This window comes from Phyllostomus hastatus, unplaced genomic scaffold (assembly GCF_019186645.2).
Source record: "Phyllostomus hastatus isolate PE091 unplaced genomic scaffold, TTU_PhHast_1.1 phas_contig_90, whole genome shotgun sequence".
Classification (NCBI taxonomy): domain Eukaryota; kingdom Metazoa; phylum Chordata; class Mammalia; order Chiroptera; family Phyllostomidae; genus Phyllostomus; species Phyllostomus hastatus.
The window spans coordinates 12,632,054-12,657,367 of NW_025333984.1; the positions used below are offsets into that span (position 1 = coordinate 12,632,054).

Below are 25,314 nucleotides of genomic sequence, written 5' to 3' on the forward strand. Positions count from 1 at the left end.
ATACATGAATAAATAAAGTAATCACAAAGAGAATAATTATAAGACATGGAATAAGCCCTCAGAAAGTATACTAAGCAAATGTTAAATTGTGTGTTGCAGACAATAGGTGCTATAGGAGAACATGATGCAGGTTCCCTAACTGAGGAATAGTCCCTGGAGAGGGTGAGACTTAAATTGAGCCTCAAAGAACTGATAGAACTTAAAAAGTTGGAAGTACATATGTGTGTCCATGTCTTAGGATGTGTGTGGGGTGGGGCTAGAAGAGCTGCAGAGAGATTTTAAGGAGAATTAAATCTCAGGAACGAGATGAGCTTCCTAAACATTCAGAGAGATAATGTCAGCTCCCACACAGCACTAAATAAGCACATTTCCAATTAATAAAGTGGCTTGCTCTTTGTTTTCAGAAAATGGAGAAATTAAATTATCTGGTTTGGAAAAGCTGCCTCAGAATCACTTGGCACACAGATTGAATATGGAGCCACCATCCCAGCAGAAGATAAATCAAATGCAGAATGGCTCTAACAAAGCTCAGAACATGCACCAAAAACTGAGAGAGACAGGACGTGGATTCCAGCCATAACCAGTGAGTCAAGGTCTCTGAAGGGCAGCTGCAAGCAGGATGCTGAATCAAAGAGGAAGAAGCAATACTTTTTAAAGAGACTGTCACCTCCAGAAACAACCCCCCCCCAAAAAAAACAGTGGCATTGGGATTCAGTAAAAACAAAAACATTTGAATATGCAAGTGACACAAACAGCAGGCAGATGTGCAGAGACTGACATAGACATACATAGTTGTTTCTAGGCTTTAAAAACTGGGAAGCATTTGAAGAACTGAGTCCTTCCAATTCCCAATATTGCGACATCCACATGATACTAATATAGCTGGCTAAGTGATGAGAAGTCCATGCAATTAACCTGATCTTTTTGCCTATTGCTATGATACCAATAGGTAATGTTCATTGGTGGTTTTTACTGACATGGCCAGCTGTAGTGATACTATGTAACCTATCAGTCAAGTCAAATTCATCTTTTAGAGACTTTTTCTCTTTTTGCAAAGTAAATATAAAATAGTCATAGCTCATGATGTTGACACTGGAGATGTCACAAGCTGACCTTCCCACATCTTGCTCCATGGTGCCCTAGTCAGAGAAAGAACTGGCCCTGAGAGGAACACACAGAAAGAGGGATTTTGGGTATATATAGCATTGGAGATACTGCCTTAGACTTCTGGAGGATACAGCTAGATGTTAGATGACAATGATAGGTTATAGAGATAGATGACATAAATGATGAGATAGAGATAGATGATGACAGAGGAAAAAAGGGAGAGAAGGAGAGGGAGGGAGAGAGAGGGAAACAGAAAGAGGGAGGGGTGGCAGGAGGGAGGGGTTGCAGGAGGGAGGCATTTCAGGAGGTAGGGAGGGAGGGAAAGAGTTATCAAAATTCATTATTATTAATTTGAAGATAAAGCAAATTGCCACACAGGTTGCATCTTTGTAGCTTGTGAACTTGAACTAAATTTCTTGCCTATAGATGCATAGATATCTAGATAACCTTCACCTTTCAAGTATAGATATGCTAAAGAGGCTCATACAACGTGGAGCTCCCACCCAAGCACAAATAAATTCTCCCTTGTTCATCCTGTTTTTCTCTGTCTTTGCTCAGGATGCCCTGAATCCTATCATTGTTCTATCAAAATTAATATTGATGCCTAGGCTTGGATTTCCCCAAAATGTTTCAAAGAAAGATATACAACTGCTTTATCAAACATGAAAAATGAATGCAGGTCCTCAATTGCAATAATTTATGGCACCAGGTTTTACTGACCTGACTTGAACAGACACAAATATGATACCGCTCTGTATCCTCTACTCTGTTCTCTCTTACTTAGCCAAGGTTGGATTTATTGAGAGCAGAAGTTATCTAAAACCTAGTCAATCTCCACTATAGAAATCAATCAATCAATCAACCAATCAATCAAACACATAAACCATCAACTTCAGGAGCAGGACAATAAAAACCCAGAATCCAGATCTTAATGAGGTCCTGCCTTAATTAAGCAAGGCATACTACAACTTCCAATTTTACTTGCCAAGCAGAGAGGTCACAGAATGTCATATTATCTGAGGTCAAAAGGCCTTTACAAACTATTTAATTCAGCCTTCCTGTTTTATAGATGAGGAACTGAACCTCAGAGAGTAAACATGATTTTTCCAAGGGCACACAAACTATTAGTAGAACTTTGGCTCCAAGACTCCAGATTCAGAAGCATGTGGTAGGTGGTATAGTGAAAATTATATAAAGACTCAGACCTAAATTTAAGTACTGGATTTTCTTTTTACTAAGCAAAGTCACTTAACCCAGAACTGGGTTCACCTGACAGGCTAGTGAAACTCCACAGGGCAGTGGTAGTTAATGGATAGTTAAGAACCACCTATAATGCCTATTGTAGATGTTAAAGTCATTTGCATTACAGCAATTTAAGTTATTCTCCACACCTTCATAAAATTTCAGTAAAATCTACACTGCTTAGAAGTACCTTGGTTGGGTGGATTGTTTTTATGGATCTAGGGGAAGGCTTTGGACTTCCAGCGACCATGGAATTGGCAGGAGTTCATATTAATTTCCACTAGATCTGACATCAAGGTTGCAGCTAACTTCTGAGGTATAAACATCTCAAGCCTTCCAGAATGGGATATTTATCAATTGAATCCATGTCTCTTAGTTGTCCCAATTGAGCCTCTATTGAGATGGGATTCAATCTCCAGGGACTAAGTGCATCTGTACCAGAAGTAAATGGTCAAGAGACAAAGACTTCAAAATCAAAGCTTCTGGGTTTTTTTAATAATTTTTCTTTTGTTTTTTTTAAAGATGTTATTTATTTATTTTGAGAGAAGGGAAGGGAGGGAGAAAGAGAGGGAAAGAAACATCAATGTGCAGTTGCCTCTCACGTGCCCCCCACCAGGGACCTGGCCCACAACCCAGGTATGTACCCTAACTAGGAATCAAACCAGCGACCCTTTGGTTCACAGGCCAGCACTCAATCCACTAAGTCACACCAGCCAGGGCTTAAAGCTTCTTAAGTAATCTCAAGGAAAGGGGAAAAACATTATTATTAAGTATTGTTTACTGGCTGCAGAGGAGGAAAAAAGGGAGAGGTAGGCAATGGTCGAATTTGGCTTTAATGGCTTTCCTAATGGCAATTTTAAAGGACCAATTCTAGGTTAGTTTTGATACTAACTTCACCCTAAAATATTATACCCCTCTTTTCCTTCATTCATCTTACACATATAGTCCCCATAGCCTCATGGCTTTCCAGAATTTTCATTGTCAACTTAATGTATCCCAAAGATAACTATGATATTCAATACCTGTCTTCTACTAACACTCAGGTGGAAAATCTTAGAAGAGAGAATAAAGACTTGATGTGATATAGACATGTGAAAAAGCCCCCTTTTAGTACCCTGAGGTCTCTGTTTCAGTGGCTCTCAACTTTAGCGTGTATAAGAATTACCTGAGGAAAACATAGAGCTTCCTTGAACCCTACCAGAGAGTTTCTGATTAAGTCTAGGAGAGCACCCAAGAAACTGCTTTTTTAACAATATTTCTAACTGCTTTTTTATGGAGCAGATCTAGATTGATTGCTTGATTGATTTTTACGGATTGGTATATTAGTCTGCTAGTGCTGCCATAACAAATTTCCATAGACTGGGTGGCTTAAACAACATAAATTTATTTCTCACAGTTTCAGATACTACAAGTCCAACATCAAGGTTCTGGCAGATTTGGTTTCTCCTGGGGTCTCTCACCTTGGCTAGCAGATGGATGTCTTATTTGTGTCCTCACAACATCTTTTTTCTGTGCAAATACATCCCTCATGCCTCTTCCTCTTCATATAATGACACTAATCCTATTGGATTAGGGCCCAATCCTCATGACTTCATTTAATGTTAATTACCTCTTTAAAGGCCCTATCTCCAAATACAATAAAGTTGAGGATTAAGTTTTCAACATATGAATTGGGGAGAGGGGGAATTATACACAATTCATTTCATCACACAAGTCTATAAGGATTACTTAGAGAAATAGTGATGGCTGAGATGTGAAATATGGAATATAATCTATCAGAAATAGCTGCCCAGAAGCCATGGTATGCAGATTCTAGGCTACCTACTGGAGAAAGTGTAATTTTTTAAATGCCCCTTGGTTTTGAAAGTCCAAGGTAGGAGGGAAATTTTATCAATACATTCAAGACATTGACAAGGGCCAAATAAATATAATTACCATATATAATTTATCATCCAAATCAGAATACTTGATTATAAAATAAGGCAATAGCCATAAAATGGAAATATCCTGAGTAAATCAGACCCTCTGGTTATCCTATAGATACATTCTTGTTATATGTTCAGGGACAAAGCCAGCTTTAAAATGTAGACAGTAGCCTAATCCATTTACTTATACTGAACACCTAATAAAATTATTTCTGCCCAGGTAAGTACACCTTACAAAATACAAGTGCTACTAGAGAGAGTATATATGTATGGGGGTTGGAGGAAAGGGAGTAGTAATGTATAAAACCATTATCACTTATTAATGCCTTAGCTTGAATTAGTTCTCCAGATTAACTTGAGTTCCTAGTTAAGGCCTGCTAGAAAGGTTATAGAATAGGTATGCTTTGACAGAGGAAGGAGGAAAAGAGCATGGATGAGGAGGCTGAGGCTCCTAGAGATGAAAGGATTTGTCCAAGGTTACACAGCTCACACGTAAGTGCAGAGGCTATTCTCCAAGGCAGGCCTTCTGTCTCCTATTGCACAGAGTTGGGGTCTCCAAAAATAGCAGAGCATATTTCCCACAAACCTTAATTGGGGGAAAGGGAGAGTGGATGATATGGCTTTTGCATGACAATGGCAAATTAAAAACTGTGCTCCCACCTGGGGGGGCAAAAGGAATATGTGACTTTGAGAGCATTTGAGGACTTGTGACAGCCTGGGGAGCTTATAAAGCACTTGCATGAGAGGTTCGAGCCACATGCCCCTACATCACTGAGCATTCTTGCACTGGATAAAGATAGCAGCCAAAAGAATGTAAAAGATGTGGGGAAACTACCAAAAGTAGCACATCATAGGAGGGACTGGATATGAAGTCACAGGAAGTTCTGGGCTGAGCATTTAAAATAAGGGAAGGCTGAAAGAGAAGGAGGAAGCAGTCATGCAAATTGAAGAGGTGTAGAGAAGGGGCCCCAGACTGTCATGAGGTCTGGTGTATAAGGAGATGTCATGTGGATTGGAGTAGGAGCTAGAATAAGAAAGAGGAGACCCTCTGGGAAATCTGCCTGGAGAAGATGGTGGCAGAGCTGATGGAGCTGTACGGGAACCTGCCTAACCAACCACAGATTAGTGGGAGATGCATGGAGCTGAACTGAACTGTGACCGGGAATGCAGAGCCACAGACTTCTGCTTTTCTGAAAGATGGTAAGTCTGGTGTATTCTGAAATTGGCCTGGTTTGGCAAAGGAAGGCAGAACCACGTGTTTTGGGGTGTTTTAAAGCAAGTAGGACTTAACAGCAGAAATCTGTTCTAAATTTCTAAATCTATATTTATTATTCTAAATCTGTATAACCTTTAAATAAATAACCCCTTTCCTTTTTCACCAAGCTCTTGCACTGGGAGTCATACTTCTTGGTGGCAGGCAACTGAACTCCACAGTTGTTCCAGAACAGCACTGGTGGAGCTCTGTAACACTATCTGTCCATTACACTCCAAGGTATTTAGGAAATAACAGTGGTACATGAGTGTTGAACTGTGGTCAGCCAATGAATATAATAAAAGCCTAGAGCACTTAACATGTATGGTAGCAGAATCATATGCCTCACCCCCAGCAAAGATATCTACATCCTAAACTCCAGAATCTGAGAACATATTAGGCTATATGGCCAAAGGGAACTAAAGCTACAGATGGAATTAATGTCGCTAATCCAGTTACTTTAAAATAGACAGATTATCTTGGATCAGCTGGATGGGTCCAATATAGTCAAAAGGGAAGACTGAGGCAGTAGAGTATGTCAGGGAGTTGCCACATGAGAAAGATTTGATTGGCTTTGAAGCTGGAAGACGGAGCCACAGCCAAGGAATATAGCCTCTAGAAGCTGGAAAAGGAAATGAAACAGATTCTCCCCTAGATCATCCAGGAAAGAATTCAGCCCTGCTAACCCCTTGACTTTTAGCTCACTGAAACACATTTTAGATTTGTGGACTTCTGACCTCCATAATTGTAAGATAATAAATTTGTATTATGGTAATTTGTTATAGCAGCAATAGAAAACTAATACAACATAGTGGGAAGAGTGATAGGGTGAGACAGTAAAGGCTGAGGAGGACACATGTGTGGGGGTAAACACACACACACAGCAGAATTGAGATGATTTATTTGTTAGGCAATCTTTGCCTACTTTGCTATTCTGCTCAACAGATAAAATCAGTAGACACTTTAGATCAGGGGTGTTGAACTCATTTCACCAGGGGCCACATCAGCCTCATGGTTGCCTTCAAAGGGCTGAATGTAATTTTAGGACTGTATAAATGTAAATACTCCTTAACTAGGGGCAAGGGGCTCTACATTTGGCCCTTTGAAGGCAACTTCGAGGCTGATGTGGTCCCCGGTGAAAATGAGTTTGACACTCCTGCTTCAGATAATAGTTGGGTTTTAATACACTCTTCTCATTTTATATAAATAACCTAGGAGGAGTAAATCAGTCATTTGTTAATTCTGAAATAGCTCATCTGATCCTTAGGACAGGTGCAAATCCCCTACTTCCCAGTACATCTTTCTGCAAAGAATCAGCATTTTAAAACCAGAATTTCAAATAGGATAAATAAGAGAAGGGAGATTAAAATAAAATGTTTCCCTTCCAGACAATTTTCCTCTAAACAAAACATCTGTTCCCCATGACCAAAAGATAATTTTGCCAGTGACATGCACAAGCATGAAATTCTATTTACTCTGCATTTATTTTTCTATTACTTGATTCCATGGAGAAAGAAGAGTGTTAACCAATTACAGAAGAAGCTGACTCTAAAAGTGATTTTCTCAAGTGACAATCAGATTTTCAGGGCTAGGCCTTCAACTGTAAATGTATTGCAGTATCTCAGAGAAGAACCCTGAGCTGGACTCACACATAGAACTCTGACAATATCAGAATTTTAATAGCTCCACAATGTTCACTATCTTGCTCATTACAACAAGAGCAATGTCTTATCAGTCTGTAAACCAACAGTCTAAAAAGGGATTTCTTTTCAACTGAATGTTAAACAATTGAATGACTGACACATGATGAAAATCTTAAAGATTTTCATACAACACATTCTCTCGCCAAAAAGAATTCAGTTAATCCCAAGATCTCAGCAGTTATTGTCCATAGTAGGGAAAAACAATTAGCCAATTCATGAAGTAGGGTTCAGTTGACACTTCCATTGGAAAGAAAAACTTTTTAACTTATGTAGGAATCTATAGCTTGATTTCAAGCAAGACTAGCCTTATTCAGTGTTCATCCTTAGAGAGACCGTAGGGTAAAGGGAGGCATTCTGGCTTCATCACCCAGGTGTCTGGGCAACTAAGGGAAGCAGTTTTCCACAACCTTGAGAATTGGCCTGATAAGAAGTGTTCTCATAGCTTGAGACTAGGTCCGATAAGCTGTTCCCAGAGGATTGAGTGGGCTTGAATGCATAGTATGAAGCTCTGTTGCATAAGATCTGTTGGCACCCTGCCAGCTTTGTTTCTTTTTAGTATTTAAGGGGGTAGGAGCTCCCTGCTGGGTGCCACGACAGGTGCAAGGAGACAGGTGACATGCAGTGTGTCACACAGAGACATGCAGGGGGACACACAGCTTCCAGCATGCGTGGATTACGCAATAAAAGCATGTCAGACATCCCAACAGCTCCATGAATATTCTTCCATCTGCCCAAATACTGTGAACCTGTCAGGTCTTGAATGGTCACAACACATAGACACTTCAGTAGTGGACTGTGATATCATCTGCCGAGCATAATATTCCTTTTGATGCAGACACCGGCCTGCAGTGTCTGCGTCATTATGGATGAAATGAGACATTCACATGGACTACCAAGTCTGGTGGAGGAAAAGGGACAGCATGGCTTTTCTCTCAAGGGGAGCAAAAGCTGCAACCTCTGCCATAACAGGCCTTTATTGGTTTTCTCTGCCCATTACATGATGATCCTCATTTACTATGCACAGGTTCGCTGTAGGTGGTTACCTTTTACAGAAAACAAAGGAGCCAATGCTGCTAATCACATCACAGAAGAGGGATATTTGCAAATGAAAAGGCAAAAGTGGTTGAACTGGTTACACTCATCCTTGAAAAGTTTAGCATGGATTTTAGGAAGTTACTTTGCAGTAAATGTCTGCTACAAATCAGGGTGAGGGAGTTTTTAGCAAAAAGCAAGACTCAAAGCAGCCTAGGCACATTACAGGCCTGATTCCCCATGGGAGAACCTATCCATAGGCGTGGGTCCTGTGCACCTCCAAGTGGGAGCTGGGCCCACACCACACAGAATGGTCTCCTACACACTTTCCCTTCCTTCTTATAACCAAACCTCTCTTCCTATGAGAAACTCATTCCATGAGCTTTAAATGAGACAATCATAATTCCCACCCTCCAGACTATCTATCTGGCAACTGTGATTAGTTCAGATAGATGCCTGAAGCAAACTAGAACAATCATAGTCTCCCCTAAGGGTAATATATAAACTACAAATGTAAACATTTTTTTCTTTTTCAAGGACTGCAAGCTGTAAGGATCATATAAACCTAGAGTTGTTGTGACAATGTTTCCAGCCATATGGAGAAAGTTTACCCAAGAATGTAACCATATAGAAGAAAGGAAAGTCAAGAGACATAAAAAGAGCAATATCCTTGATCCCATTGTTTAAGCCCCTAAATCCACGTATGTCTGAAATAAGACAATCCCATTACATTTTAGGTAAACCAATAAATTTCTTTTTGCTTAAACTAGCTTAGGTTCATGCAACTAGTAACTAAACTAATCCTAATACAGCTTCTCAGGACGTGTTTTATTCTCTCCACCTCAGTAATGGTTCCAGCCTTGGCTGAACATTAGATTCACCTGGGGAGCTTTAATCCCAATACTCATGCCATACCCCAGACAAAATTTAAATCTCCAGGGATTGGGCCCAAACATCCATATTTTTAAAGTTTCCAAGGTAGTTCCATTGTACAGCCAAGGTTGAGAATCATGGTCCTAGAGAATCCACTAGGTGACCTCTACTGTTGAATCAACATTTCCCCAGCTTGACTGCATATCACAATTCCCTGAAGTGACTTTTTCAAGGTATAGTTTCACAAATTCCAACCATGGAGATTCTAATTCAATAGACCTGGGTTAGGGCACAAGAAACCAACTGCCTTTTGAATATTCCAAGGTCATTCTAATGGTCAACCCAAGTTTGAGAATAAACAGTAAAGAGCAGTGGTATCAATAGTAGTTTGCAGGTACCCCATGAATACCAATAACAATGAATCCATTGTGGTTTGGGAAGAGAATATTAAAATGTTTACATATATAACCTATTCTCATTTCCATTTCTATATGTTTTATAATATTCACAATACTCACAATACACAATACATACTCACAATAAATCAGTTTTCTATGTGATATTTTGTAAAGACATATATATTGGGATGCATACATTTTTTGACAGGGGTTTGTAATCAACTATATTTAGAGAGAACTCCAATTGAGTCCTATAAATCTCATAATTATATTCTGGTCTTAAATATGGTTACCTGAGACTTCAAGCATCTAGTACCTATGTCCAGATATGAACATGCTTTTTCCTACAAAACACAACTTCATATAAATATAGTGATATCTATTAAATTACATGTTCTTTTAAAAAGAAGCCAAAAATATAATAATAGATTAAGGTTTAAAAGAAATATTAATTTTGTGGCACCATGCAGTACCCTTTGATTTTTAACTGGAAATAAACTGCTTCTCTATGGGTTTCCTTTGTATCCTCTTGAGAAACTTCTAATTGTCTTCTCTCCCTATTAGAAAATTTCATAAAATTTTTTCCTAGAGGGTTCCAAGATGGCTGCAGAGTAGTTGGGAGCTCCGTCCACTTGCTTCCAGTTCCAGACTAATTTTGCAGCTAAACCACAGAGCAATCAACTTGAAAATCCAGCTGACTGTGAATGTGCCACAGATGAGTATGCAGGTATGTGTGTGAGTGTTTGAATGCCTATCTGCCTGCAGGGAACTTGGGTGTGGGCAGCTGGGGCTCTCCTGGAAGAGCTGTTGCCACCACCACAGCCCAGCCCAGCATGTCTGACTGCACAGATTTGAAGCAGGAGCCATTTTGTGGAATGTACAATTTCCTCCTCAGGAAGAAGCTGCTGGAATGGCCGCAACTCAGTGGCCAGCTCTGTCTCTGTGACCTCCATTCCAAGCAAAGCTGTCTACTCTGCTGCTACCAGGAGCCAGGGTCCAGGGACTGTGATACTTGCTGGGAAGTGGGCTGTCACCTCCTCAGCCCTGGGCACTACTGGAACTTCAAATGGGGCAGAGTCTGACTGAGGAGGCTACAGATCATCAGCACTGGGGTCAGAAAGAGGAGACCAGGGCTATACTGGCTGCCGAGGCCAAAGTGGGAGCACAGTGGTGGGGGTCTGAGGCTGAGACTCACTGGAGGGAGGTCAAGAGTGTCCCGCCACTGGATATGCCGTGTGCTAGTATTGCTGCTGGACTCTTCCCTTCCTTCCTCTACCCTATCAGGATGATATGAGATTTGAAAGAAAAGGATGTACACAGAATATAATCAACTGATTTGGGAGAAAAGGAGAGAGGCATGTGTGTGAGAGAGAAGCATCCATAGGTGGCCTCCTGTACATTCCTTGACTGAGGATCCAACCTACACTAGAAGCCCTCTCAAGGCAGAGGTGGATACGGCAGGTGGATAAAGGGTTGAGCCCTTTAGCCAGATGGGGGAAGTTCCCACCAATGAATGGGCCAATAACAATCAGTACCCAAATACAACAGGAGAGTCCACATAAGCCACAAAGAGGACATCCTAGAGCATCCAGATCAGCAGATAAGGAGTCTATACCATGGAGGCTCTCTGCTCTGTGGAAAGATGAGAACCACTGGAGATGAACTCACCACTTTTTTTCCCTTAAAGGGACAAAGCACAGGTTTTGTGTTTGTGGCTACTCACCTTGCAGCTACCCAGCGAAGGGAGGGTGGCTGGTTGTCTCTGGAGTCACACGAGGAGAGTCTCAAGTAGGAGGCACTAAGAGAGTCTTGGGAGATCAGATATGGTATTTCAGGGGCCTGGATATACCTGGGCTTCACAGAAGCCATCCCTCTTAAAAAGACCAAACCCCTCCCAGAGGAAAATCAATTATCCCACCCAGTGGGATACCACTACCCCCACCTGGAATTCCCCTTGCCACAGCCTCTGAAATCCTGTTTTCTCCATTCAGCAACTCTTTTTGTTCTTTTTTTCAGTTTTACTCTGTCTTGGTGTTCTGTTTGTTTTTTTCTTTCTTTTCTCCTATCCTGCATCTTAACACTTCCTGAGGAGACAACAACATAAATAGATGCAGGGGTCTTCAGAGATTGGCTATAGGGTACAGCCAATCCACACACTATCATGGGAAACAGATCAGTACTCCCCCGTTCTGGGACAGCCACAGAAACACCCTCCCAGCATCCAGCAGACAAAAATCTGGGCTCTAGAATCCTAGTACAGGCACCACCCTGCCAAAAACAGAAATAATCCCAGATGGACTAAGACTAGTGGCTCTGGAGAGATAGAAACACACCCACCACCTTCCTTGAATTCTGAAAGACATCTGCCATGAGAGATCCATGAATCACAGCCCCCTGTTTCCACCAGAAGCCCTCTCAGAAATAGATCTATGACTAGTCTAAGATTGACAGCAGGCCAGCAGGCAGAGACAGACACAGATAGATTCTGTGGTGATTTGGGACATTTGCTGACACATCCCTGGAATGTGTGTTGATAAAACCCAGCATTACAGAGCATCTTGGCTCAACCTTGGAACAGCCAAGCCCAGAGAAACCAGCCACAAATTGTGGATTACCTGTAGCTTTGAAAAGGTGGCCAAAAACCAGACTTGGACAGTGTCTGACATTGGCTTACACCAGACTCAGACATCAGAATGGTATCCAAAGGGAGAACTCAGAAGGCAACAGGTAAGCTGTTCTGAGACAAATCCACTTGCTTCTTTTTTTTTCATTATCTTATCTATGTTTTTTCTTTTACATAGCCTTTTTCTTTATCTATTTTTTTAATTTCTTTTATTTTCAGTGCTCTAATTTTTCTTCCATATATCCTATTCTACTCCTATCTTTGATTACTCCACTGTTCCCTTCTTCTCTACTTTTATCCTATGTTGCCTTTTCTGGGTTCCTTTTCCTCATTTTCTCCTTTCAATTCATTATGAGTAGAAGTTCTCCTCCCCTTCCTCCTCTCTTAATCATATTTCTTTCCTTTGGTCTTCTCATATTCTTTTTCCTTTCCCCTTTCTCTACTATTCCATTTCTCTTTCTGTTTTTATTATTCTTTTTTTTCTTGTTGTTGATATAGTTGAGGTGATCAGGGAGAGTTGCTTATTTTGGTGTTGCTTTTGTGCACTTTTTCCTTTGTTTTTTCCACCACCTATACAAGAGCTTACAACATGTGGTTGGGGTTGAGACTCTTAGCCAGATGGAGGAGAGTTCCCACTAACAAATGGGCCAATAACAATCAGGACCTAAATACAACAGGAGAGTCCACATAACCCACAAAGAGGTCATCCCTAGAACATCCAGATCAGGAGATTAAGGAGTCTGTACCACTGGGTCCCACAGGACTCCTAACACACAAGCCTACTCCACAAGAGAGAAAGTCAAAGCAAATCAATCTCAAAAGTCACTTTTGACTCAAAAGTCAAAGCAAAGAAAATACATAGAAACAAACACAAAGACAAATAAAATGGGGAGACAAACAAATTATGCCACTATTAAAGAAAATAAGAAATCTTCAGAAAAATGGCTAAGTGAAATAGAGGAAAACAATTGATCATACATAGAACTCAAAGTAATGGTTATGAGGAGCTCAAGGGCCTCAGTGAGAACTACAGAGAACTCTGTGGGACCTACATCAGCATGAAAGAGACAGAAACCTTGAATAAGAACCAGTTGGAAATGAAGAATATAATATCTGAAATGAAGAACTCACTAGAAGGAATTAAAAGCAGGCTAGAAAAATCAGAGGATTGAAACAGTGAGTTGGAAGACAAAGTAGACAAGAACACCCAGTCAGAGCAAAAAAATATGAAAAAATATTTAAAAATAAAGAGGATAGTTTAAGGTAGCTTTGGGAAAACATTAAATGTAATAATAGTTGCATGACAGGGATACCAGGAGAAGGAAAGGAGTAAGGGATAGAAAACCTGTTTGAAAAAAATAATGACAGAAAACTTCCTGAACCAGGTGAGGGGAAAAGTCATGCAAGTCCAAGAAGCACAGAGGGTCTCAATCAAGGGGAACCCAAAAGAGGCCCACACCAAGACACATTACAATGAAAATGGCAAAATTTAAAGACAAAGAGAGAATCTTAAAGGCAGCAAGGGAGAAACAGCTAGTAACATACAAGGGAGCTGCAAAAAGGATATCAGCTGATTTCTCAACAGAAATGCTAAAAGCCAGAGGGATTGGCATGAAATATTCCAAGTTATGAAAAGCAAGGACCTGCAACCAAGACTACTCCATACATCAAGGCTCTCATTTAAAATGGAAGGTGAAATAAGTGCTTCCCAGACAAAAGAAGACTACAAGAATACATCTTCACCAAACCAGCATTGCAAGAATGCTGAAGGTACTGCTTTAAGAAAAAGAAGAGAGTGAGAAAGAGGGGGGTGGGGACACAGGTACAAAGGGAAAAGTGGCAATGAATAAGTACCTATCAATAATAACCTTAAATGCAAATCCATTAAAGGCTCCAATCAAAAGACACAAGTCCGCTGAATGGATAAGAAAATATGACCCATATATACACTGTCTATAAGAGACCCACCTCAGAATAAAAGATATACACAGGCTGAAAGTGAAGGGATGGGAAAAATATTCTATGCAAATGGACATAAAAACAAGCTGGGGTAGCAATATTTATACCAAAAAGAATAAACTTCAAAGCAAAGGCCATAACAAGAGGCAAAGAAGGTCACTACATAATACTTAAAGGAACAGTCCAACAGCAGGATATAACCCTTGCAAACATATATGCACCCAACATAAGAGAGTGTGTGTGTGTGTGTGTGTGTGTGTGTGTGTGTGTGTGTGTATGAAGTGTTGGAAGACTTTAAGAAACAGACAAACAGCAATACGGTCATTGTAGAGGATTTTAACACCCCACTGTTAACAATGGATACATTTTCCAAACAAAAAATGAACAAGAACATTACAGAATTAAATGACATTTAGATTAAATGGACTTAATTGATATTTATAAAATATTTCACCACAAAAAATTCAAAATACACATTCTTCTCAAATGCATATGTCTCATTCTCAATGATAAACCACACAGTAAGACACAAAACAAGCCTTGACAAATTCAAGAAAATTGAAATCATATCAAGGATCTTCTTGGGTCACAATAGCTTAAAACTAGAAACCAAACTCAAGAAAAAAACTTAAAAACATTCAAATACATGGAGGTTGAATATCATGTTATTAAATAATGAATGGGTTAACAATGAAATCAAGGAGAAAATAAAAACCACCTGAAAACAAATGAAAATGCATACACAACAACCTAAAACCTATGGGACACAGCGAAGGCAGTCCTGAGAGGGAGGCTCATAGCAATACAGGCCTACCTAAAGAAGATAGAAAAAAACTCACATAAACAACCTAATTCTATAGCTAAAAGAACTAGAGGAACAACAAAAAAAGCCCAGAACAAGCAGAAGGAAATAATCAAGATCAGAGCGAATTAATCACACAGAAACTAAAAAACAAACAAACAAACAAACAAAAAAACAATTCAAAGAATCAATGCATCCAACAGCTGGTTCTTGGGAAATATAACAAAATTGACAAACTGTTAACCAGACTCATCAATAAAAATAGAGAGAGGATCCAAATAAATGATATCAGAAATGAAAGAGGAGCAGTTACAACTGATACCACAGAAATACAAAGGATTGTAACAAATTACTACGATTATATGCCAAGAAATTGGACAACCTGGGTGAAATGGACAAATTTCTAGAAACACAATCTTCCAAAACTGAATCAGGAAGAACCTGAAAACCTGAATAGACCAATAACAACAGCAAAATTGAAGCAGTAATCAAAAAAAATATTGACACACAAAAGCCCTGGACCAGATGGCTTCACAGCTGAATTTTACCAAATATCCAAAGAACTAACACCTATCCGTCTCAAACTATCCCAAAAAATTCAAGAAGAGGGAAGACTCCCAAACTTTTTATGAGGCCAGAAATATCCTAAATCACAAACCAGGGAAAGACACAACAAAGAAAGAAAATTTCAGGCCAATATATCTGATGCACATAGATGCTACAATTCTCAAGTAAATACTAAATAGGATATAACAATACATTAAAAAGTTCATACACCATGATTAAGTGGGATTTATTCTAGGAATGTAGGGATGTTACATTTGCAAATCATTAAATGTGATACATCACATAAACAAAATGAAAGACAAAAATCACATGATCATATAAATAGTTGTAGAAAGAGCATTTGATAAAATCCAGCACCAATTTATGATAAAAACACTCAGCAAAGTGGGAATAGAGTATACCTCAACATAATAAAGACCATATATGCAAAACCTACTGCCAATGTCATACTTAATGGGCAAAAACTAAAGCACTTCCCTTAAGATTGGGAACAAGACACGTCTGTCTGCTTTCACCACTTTTATTCAACATAGCACTGGAGGTCTTTGCCACAGTGATTTGACTGGAAAAAGAAATTAAAGGCATCCAAATGGAAAGGGGAAAGCAAAACTGTCATTATTTGCAGACTACATGATAGTGTACATAGAAAACCCAATAGGCTCCAACAACAACAACAAAAATACTCTAACTAATAAGTGAATTTGGCAAAATAGTAGGATACAAAATCAATATTCAGAAATTGATGACATTTTTGTACACCAACAATGAACTATCAGAAAGAGAAACTAAGCAAATAACCCCATTTGCTCTAGCAACAACCAACAAAAGTACCCAGAATAAATTTAACCAAGGATATAAAAGACCTGTCCTGGGAAAACTGTAGAATACTGACAAAAGAAATTGAGGAACAAACAAACAAATGGAAGCATATACCCTGTTCATGGATTGGAAGAATCAACATAATTAAAATGTCCATACTACCCAAAGCAATCTATAGATTCAAAGCAATCCTTATTCAAATACCAATGGCATATTTCACAGATCAAGGAACTAGGACAATGCTGAGCTCCTTGCCCCTAGTTAAGGAGTAGTACGGCACTCACCTATGGGCTAGAGTTTTCAGGACAGATGGTCAGAGAGGAAATACCAGCACAGCCAACCCTGGAGCTTGACAGACTTTCCCCCTAGAGTATTCAACAGAGTACTGATCAGAACATGCATGTGAGGAAATCAGCCAAGAGTAGGGAAAGAACCACAGGATGGGATTAGATGGAACAGCCGCCTACACTCTCACAGGGCTAGGAATAAATCCTGTTGCCATAAACTAGACTGTAAAACCTTAGGTGGAGTGGTTGTCAATAACTGTAAAGGATCTGGTATTTTACCCTACTTGGAACTTAAAAAGATAAGACATACTGCATCATGAATATTGACAGATGATGACCCCTGTGACAGAAGCCGGGGGCTTTATTGCTCACAGCACAGCCAGCAGCATATACATCTGCAATATTTAATTGTACTACCTCTGTGTTATGAACTAATGTTTATGTCTTCCCAGAATTCACATGTTGAAGCCCTAACCCCCAATGTGATGGTATTAGTAGGTGACTCAACGAGGGTAGGCCCCATGATGAGATTAGTGGTGCCCTTCTAAGAGGACACACCGGAGACCTTGCTTAGTCTTCTTCCTTCTTCCATTCAAAGATATAGTAAGAAGACAGCCATCTACAAGCTAGAAAAAGAGATCTCACCAGAATCTGACCATGTCAGCACCTTGATTGGACTTCTGAGCCTTCAGAATTATGAGAAATAAATATTTGTTGTTTAAGCCACCCAGTCTATGACAATTTGTTATAGCAGCCTGAGCGGATTAAGACCCTTTCCTCCATCCACAAGTCCCATGGAGGTGATTTGATCTGAGCCTAGGTAAACGTTACACATGCAGTGAATTTCTGTCACAGCTGAGGAATATCAAGCCTTGGGGAAGTCATTTTTATAGTGAGAAGTAAGCCCATGGGTTCTTAAGGGAGTGCTAACAAGTCAGAAAGGTAGCACAGGAAATCACAAGCACCCATGAAGCATGTAGAAACAAGATGATTCAGCCACCTGAAACCTGGGTCTCAGAAGTTATGATGATGGGGAAGGAAGAGCCAAAGCATACCTTGAAAGTACCTAGCCCAAAGACAAGAAGCAACTCTCAAATAGAGCAAGGAGAGGTGGTAGAGAATAATGGAAAATCATCTCATCTATAAAATAAGAATACTAGTATTTGCCTTACAAGGTTACTGCGAACATTAATGATACTATGTAGCAAGCACAGTGCCTGACACAGCAGATAATCAAATGATATCTATATGAAGACAAGGAAGAGAAAAGGAAGCAAATATGGTACCAATAACAAACTAGAATCCTTACAAAAACACTGAAGTATAGTAGAAAGAGAGAGTGCTTTGCATTCAGGGAGACCTGGGCTTGAACAGTTTACTGTGTAAGCTGTGGAAAGTTATCTGCCCTCTCTGTTCCTTAGTTTCCTCATTTATAAATAGAAAATAAACATTCAATATTGCAAGATTTAGAAATAATGTATAAAATGTAACTGTCACCTGGTATGTCTTATAACTAACAGTTATTATTTTTATTGTTAATATAACTATTAAATTTGCCTTTAACTAGCCTCAGGCAAAGTGCCACAGTGTAGAAGATCACTCTATCAACTCTTCAGCCCTTTGGCTGAAAGCACAGAAAACAGTGCTATTGCTGATACCCATTTGTCTTCTTCCATGGATAGCAGGAGTAACAAGAGGCCAGGAAGCTACATCCAGAGTTACAAGGAATTCAAATGAATTACAAGAAAGGAATGTCACCAGCCACATTAATAACAAAATGGAACATTCTGTGAGTTTTTTCATCAACCTTCACAGCAAATATTTGCATAATTTCTATACTTAAACTCTAAGTTCCTATTAATGACTACCTGAGACTTCATTTCTCTTTTATTTTTTTGCTATTACTTTTTCATTAAAAAAATCAAACCAGTTCCTCATTAATGACACCAAGAAAATGAAATTTCTCAATCTCTCTCTCTCTCCCTCCCTCCTTCCCTCTCTTTCATGCACACACCCATCAGAGGCTATATCCAATTTATCTTCTTCCATTAAGGCTAATTCAAATGCTCTTAACCAAATTTCACAATAAATCAAAAAATCAGTAACAAGGAAGAGCACAATAAACATTAGCTCTCATCAAAGCCCAATGAGAGAAATAAACTGACACTGAAAGTCCCATCTGATTCATTCACCAAAGTAATCCATAGGTACCAAAATTTTTTAAACTAAATGTCAGGACATGTGGTCTAGGTCACACAGGTAGCAAACACAAGGCCCATGGGAGTTTTTCGTAAAAACAAACAAAACAAACAAACAAACAAACAAACAAAAACTAACTTTCACTACTATTCAATACAAAAAATATTTATTTAAGTTAGAACACATTTTTAAGGTCACCTTGTCCAAATTCCCACCATATTAAAAAGAACCAATTTTTTTCTGTATCACAGTTGGCAAACACAAGGCCCACAAGTCAAATGTGGCCCTCCGCCTTGTTTTATCCAGCCCGGCACCTTGTTTGTACCCAGTGGCAGCACCGAGCTCCTTGCCCCCTACTTAAGGAGTAGTTACATTTATACATTCCTAAAATTACACTCAGCCCTTTGAAGACAACCGCAAGGCTGATGTGGCCCCCGGTGAAAATGAGTTTGACACCCTGGTCTAGGAAGTACAAGCATACTTATAGGGGAAAATGGCAGAATGTCTAAAGTTGCTGCTATCCATTCAACTTTTCTAACTAGACCTTGGACAAATCAACAGCCTTACACCAACATAAAACATTTTCATTGATCATCTCTGGGTACTGATTTTGCACACTATTTAATTACTTGGGCTAAGGGGAAGTAAACAAAATGGAATTTCCACCAACATAAAAATAATAAGGCAATAGTGATTCTGGAAGGGAGAACTCTAGTTGGAATAATGCATGAGGAAAAAACAGGAAACAATGTCCAAACCCAAAACAAATGTCTAGGCATTCTTATTAGTATCACTGCAAAAAAGGATACTATACCTTATTAAAGCAATAATCCAGAGCAAAAAGTAGGAGCCAAAGAGAATATTGCTACAGATAAAACCAAATAGACCAACTTCATAACAAGTATGGAAGGTGGCCTTACAGCATGGTAACATCTGTTGTTAGAATGAGGATAAGTGGTCAGATATCTTTTAGCTACTCAGGGATAGCTCTCCAGAAATCAAGGCATTGTGAAATAAATGTATTTACTAATAAGCTGAAATTAAAATACGAATGATTTCTCCAACATTGACCTGTACTCAGAATTTTTTCTGCTGGCCATGAAGATAATTTAGTACAATGGAAAAAGTCTTTCACTAGCAGTTAGGTTACTTGATTTTTGATGTTTCCTCTATCTTGACTACCACTCTGTGACAATGTGTAATATGGTACACACCCAGATAGAAGTCAGTCACTCTGAGATTGCTTATGATCTGTTTTGCTCATTCTAATGAATAAGATATTGATTATAATAACATATAGTGGGGGTAACATCAGTAAAAATGGTGGAGTAGGGGATTCCTAATGGCCCATATCTTTGCAAAATCACCAAGAAACTCCTACAAAACTACCAACTTCAGAAAACAGTCAAAGTTTATAGGAACCAAGCAAACACTTCAACAAGAAGGTGACTAAAACCCAGTAAGAGAGCTCTGTGGCATTTTAACTTTCTCCTGTTCCACCAATACCCTCCAAGCTTGGGGTGTCAATTACACACAAAAGATGCCAGTAATTGAATAATAAAGGAATAAAATAGCTGCATAAGATATTATAGAAAATAAATAGCAAAATAAAAGGAGTCCTTGCATATCAGTAATACTTTAAAAGTAAGTAGATTAAACTCTCCCTTTAAAAAACAGAGTAGCATAATTGATATCAAAATATTATCTAATTATGTTCTGTCTATATGAGACTCACTTTAAATCCAAAGAAACAAATAAGTTGAAAGGGAAAGGATGGAATAATAGAGCAAATACTCACTAAAGAGAATAGGGGTGTCTCTACTAAGATCAGAGAAAATGGACTTTTAAGTAAAAATTGTTAAAAGACAAAGAATATAACATAACAATAAAAGAATCACTCTATCCAGAAGATATAGTAATTATAAACATAGATGTACATAAAAATAGAGCCCTAAAAATACAAAGCAAACACACAAAGGGAAAAATAGGCAGTTCTAAAATGATAAATGGCAACTCAATGTCCTACTTTGAATTATGGATGGAACAATTAGAAGATTAGTAAAAGCATAGGGCACAGGTGGCAAACACAAGGCCCAAGGGCTGAATCTGGCCCTCCACCCTGTTTTATCTAGCCTGGCACCTTGTTTCTGCCCAGTGGCAGCGCCAAGCTCTCACTTAACTGTTAAGGAATAGTTACATTTACACAGTCCTAAAATTACATTCAGCCCTTTGAAGGCAACTGCGAGGCTTATGTGGCCCCCAGTGAAAATGGGTTTGACACCCCTGACATAGGGGGTTTGAACAACAAGAGATAATAGTCATATAAAAATACTTCATCAGCAAGAGCAGAATGCACAGTCTTTACAAGTGTACATGGAATATTTTCCAGTACAGACAACATGTTAGGCCATAAAACAATTCTCAATAAATTTTAAAATATTTAAATTGTACAAAGTAACTTCTCTGACCACAATAAAATGAAGCTAGAAAGCAATAACAAAAGAAAAACTTAAAAATTCAAAAAATTAATAAAACTCTTAACCAATGGGTTAAATAAGAATTCACAAATGAAATTTACAAAAAAAAATTTAAATGAATGAAAAAAAGTACACCATACCAAAATTATAAGATGTACTAAAAATAATACTCAGGGAAATTTATAGTGCTAAATGCCTATATTAAAAAAGAGAAAAGAGCGCAAGTCAATAATCTAATTTTATGTCTTAAGGAACATTAAAAATAGCAAACTAACTCTCTCTAAGAGTAGGAGTGGAAAGGAAATAATAAAGTTTAGAGCAGAGGGAAAAGATATAGAAAACAGAAAAACAATAGTATCAATAAAACCAAAAGCTGATTCTTAGAAAAAGTCAGCAATTGACAAAGCTTTAGAAAGGCTGACATAGAATAAAGGATAAAGGGATTGAAATATATGGTGACAGAAGATTTGACTTTGGGTGGTGGGCACACAATGCAATATAGAGATGATGTATAATAGAATTGTGCACTTAAAAGCTATGTAATTTTATTAACCAATGTCACCCCAACACATTTAATTTTTAAAAAGGCAGAATGTGAACAACTAAGATCAGAAACGCAAGGAGGGATTTCCACCATTATAAAAATTAAAATATTATAAAATAGCTTCCAACACAGGAGCCATTGAGGAACAGCAGCCATAGCTTTCTGCTACTCCATGGCTGTGACCTCAACAAAGGCCACAAAGTGACAAAGAACGCGAGCAAGCTGAGGCACAGCTGCCACCATCAAGCACACACCGCACCTCATCAAGCACACCAAGTTCATGCAGGACATGATCCAAGAGGTGTGTGGCTTTGTCCCCTATGAGTGGTGCACCATGGAGCTGCTCAAGGACTCTATGGACAAGAGGACCCTGAGATTTATCAAGAAAAGGGTGGGGGGACACATCCGTGCCAAGAGAAAGAGAGAGGAGCTGAGCAATGTCCTTGCAGCCATGAGGAAGGCAGCAGGCAAGAAGGACTGAGCCCCATCCCCTCTGTGTAATAAAATAGTTTTTTTCTGTTCAGAAAAAAAACACAATACTATCAGCAATTGTATGTCAATTAACGCAATAACCCAGATAGACAAATTTCTAGACACACAAACTACCAAAACTGACTCAAGAATAAATAAAAAATCTGAATAGACCGAGGAGATTAAATCATTAATAAAAATCTTCCCCCAAAAGAAAAGCCCAGAACAATCTGAATTTACTGGTAAATTCTACCAAACAATTAAAGAAAAATTACACCAATCCTTCTCAAACTCTTCCAAATCTTTGAATAGGCAGGAACACTTCTTAACTCATTTTATGAAGCCAGCCAGCATTTTTATTAACATTGAAGCCAGATAAAGACACTAGTAAAAACTACTAAATAATATATTTTTATAAATATAGAAATAAAATCCTCAATAAAATACTAGTAAACTGAATGAAGCACCATGTTAAAAGTATTATACACCATGGCCAAGTGGAATTATCCCAGGAATGCAAGGATTGTTCAACATACAAAAAGTAATCATATAATACATCATATTAATAGAATTAAGAGGAAAAACACACATTATCACTTCGATTGATGCAGAAGAATTTGATGAAATACAGCCCATTTCACAATATAAACATTCAGCAAACTAAGAATACAAGGGAACTTCCTTAACATGATAAAAAGCCATAAATGAAAAGCCCACAGTTTACATCATACTCAGTGGTGAAAGACTAAAAGGTTTCCCACTAAGATCACAAACAATACAATGATGCCAATTTTTTGAGAATTCTACTCAGTATATTGTAGTATTAGAGGTTCTAACCAGATCATTAGAAAAGAAAGAGATATAAAAGGCATCCAAATTGTAGGGGGAAAGTAAAATTATTCTTGTTAACAGATGGCATGATCTTATGTGTAGAAAACCCTAAATATTTCACAAAAACACTGTAAAACCTAACAAATTTAATGAATTTGTTGAATACGAAATCAACATGCAAAAATCAGTTATATTTCTATACACTACCAATGAAATATTTGAAAAGAAAATTAAGAAAACAATTCAATTCACAATAGGATAAAAAAGAATGCAATACTCGGGAATAAATGTAACAAAGTAAGCAAAAGACTTCATACACTGGAAACTACAAAATACTGTTGAAGAAATTATGGAGGCATAAATAAGTGGAAAGTCATCCTGTGTTCATGGATTGGAAGATTTAAAATTGTTAAGATGACAATTCTAAGCCTTGGGTGGGTAGCTCAGTTGGTTAGTGTTGTCCATATATGCCAAGGTTGTGGATTTGATCCCTGGTCAGGGCACATACAAGAATCAACAAATGAAGACATAAATAAGTGCAACAACAAATCCATCCACCTCTCTCTCTCTCTCTCTCTCTGTCTCTCTCTCTCTCTCTCTCAAATCAATAAGTAAAAAATGATAATTCTTCCCAAAATGATCTACATATTCAATGTAATCTCTATGAGCATCTTAATGACTTTTTTGCAGAAATGGAAAAACCCATCTTAAAATTCATATGGAATTCGATAGGACCCAGGATATCCAAAACAATTTAAAATAAAAACATAGAGGATTCACACTTTCTGATTTCAAAACTTTCTACAGATCTGTAGTAATCAAAACAGTGTGGTACTGACATAAGGATAAGCATATGTACAGATGGAATTAAACCAAGAGCCTAGAAGTAAACCCTTACATTTAAGGTCAACTGATTTTCAATAAGAAGGCTAGGGCTATTCAATGGAAAACAATAGTCTCTTCAACAAATACTGCTGGAAAAAGAAAACATCTGTGTGCAAAGAATGAAGTAGGACCTTTACCTTACACTATATACAAAATTAATGAAAATGAATCAAAGATCTAAATTCAAGAGCTAAAGTCATAAAGGTCTTAGAAGAAAACATACTAGCAAGTCTGTACAACTTTGGACTTGATAATGATATCTTATATATGATACCAAAAGCATGGACAACAACAACAAAAAAATAGATAGACTCAGATACTTGGACACCAATGTTCCTAGCAGCATTATTCACAGTAGTCAAAAGGTGGAAACAATCCATATGTCCATCAAAAGATGAATGGGTAAATTAAATGTGATATAATTTATTCTGTTTATTCATAGCTATGGTTTATGTGAACACTGAAGTAACAAATACTGAACCATTATTTGTAGAGGAAATTCGGTGTTATGTTCCTTTGAGCTTCTGGTCACAATATTTTCAGTATTTGACCAATACGTAACTTCATTTATGTGTGTTTTTTATTTGATATATATTGTTGATTGATTAACACTGAACTCACAGCCAACAGCACTATAACTCATAAATGAACAAAGCTAATCTAATACATATATTTTTCCATAGCCTGGTTTTGCTTAGAAACACTACACAGCACTTCAGTACTGTTTGGGGGAACTTTAAACAGAACAATCATTTAAAAACGCTAAAAACAATCACACTAAATAGACTGCAGAGAAGAGACTGATTCAAAGAATGAAAGCTAAAACAAGAATGGAGAATATCATCTGGTTCAACATTAGGTTGGGACAAATACACTAGGAGATTCAAACTTTTGCCACTCTGAGAAAAATTTGCTCTGCAAATGACTACAAAATTGCTGTGAGTATTGATTTAGGAAATACAAATAAATCTTGGTGAGTAGACAAAATCTCAAATACAGAATCCATAAATAGTTATGATCAACTGTATATAGATACAATGGAATATTATTCAAACATAAAAAGAAATGAATTTCTGATACATGCTACAATGTGGATGAAACTTGAAAATGTTAAGTGAAATAAGCCAGAAACAAAATGATAAATATTGTATGGTTCCACTTATATTAAATATCTAAAATAGGTAAATTTGTACAGACAGAAAGAGGATTACAGGTTACCAGGGTTTGGGTCAAGGGGTAGTATGGCAAGCTATTGATTAATGGGTGTAGGTTTTCTATTTGGATTGCTAAATTTTTTTGGAAATAAGATAGTGGTAAT

At 38.1% G+C, this 25,314-nt stretch overlaps 1 pseudogene; it reads left to right on the top strand.

Annotated features, from left to right (window-relative positions):
- The window catches only part of LOC123827761, a 35,450-nt pseudogene extending 13,160 nt beyond the window's left edge, over window positions 1–22,290 (top strand).
- Window positions 22,291–25,314: the final 3,024 nt, after the last annotated feature.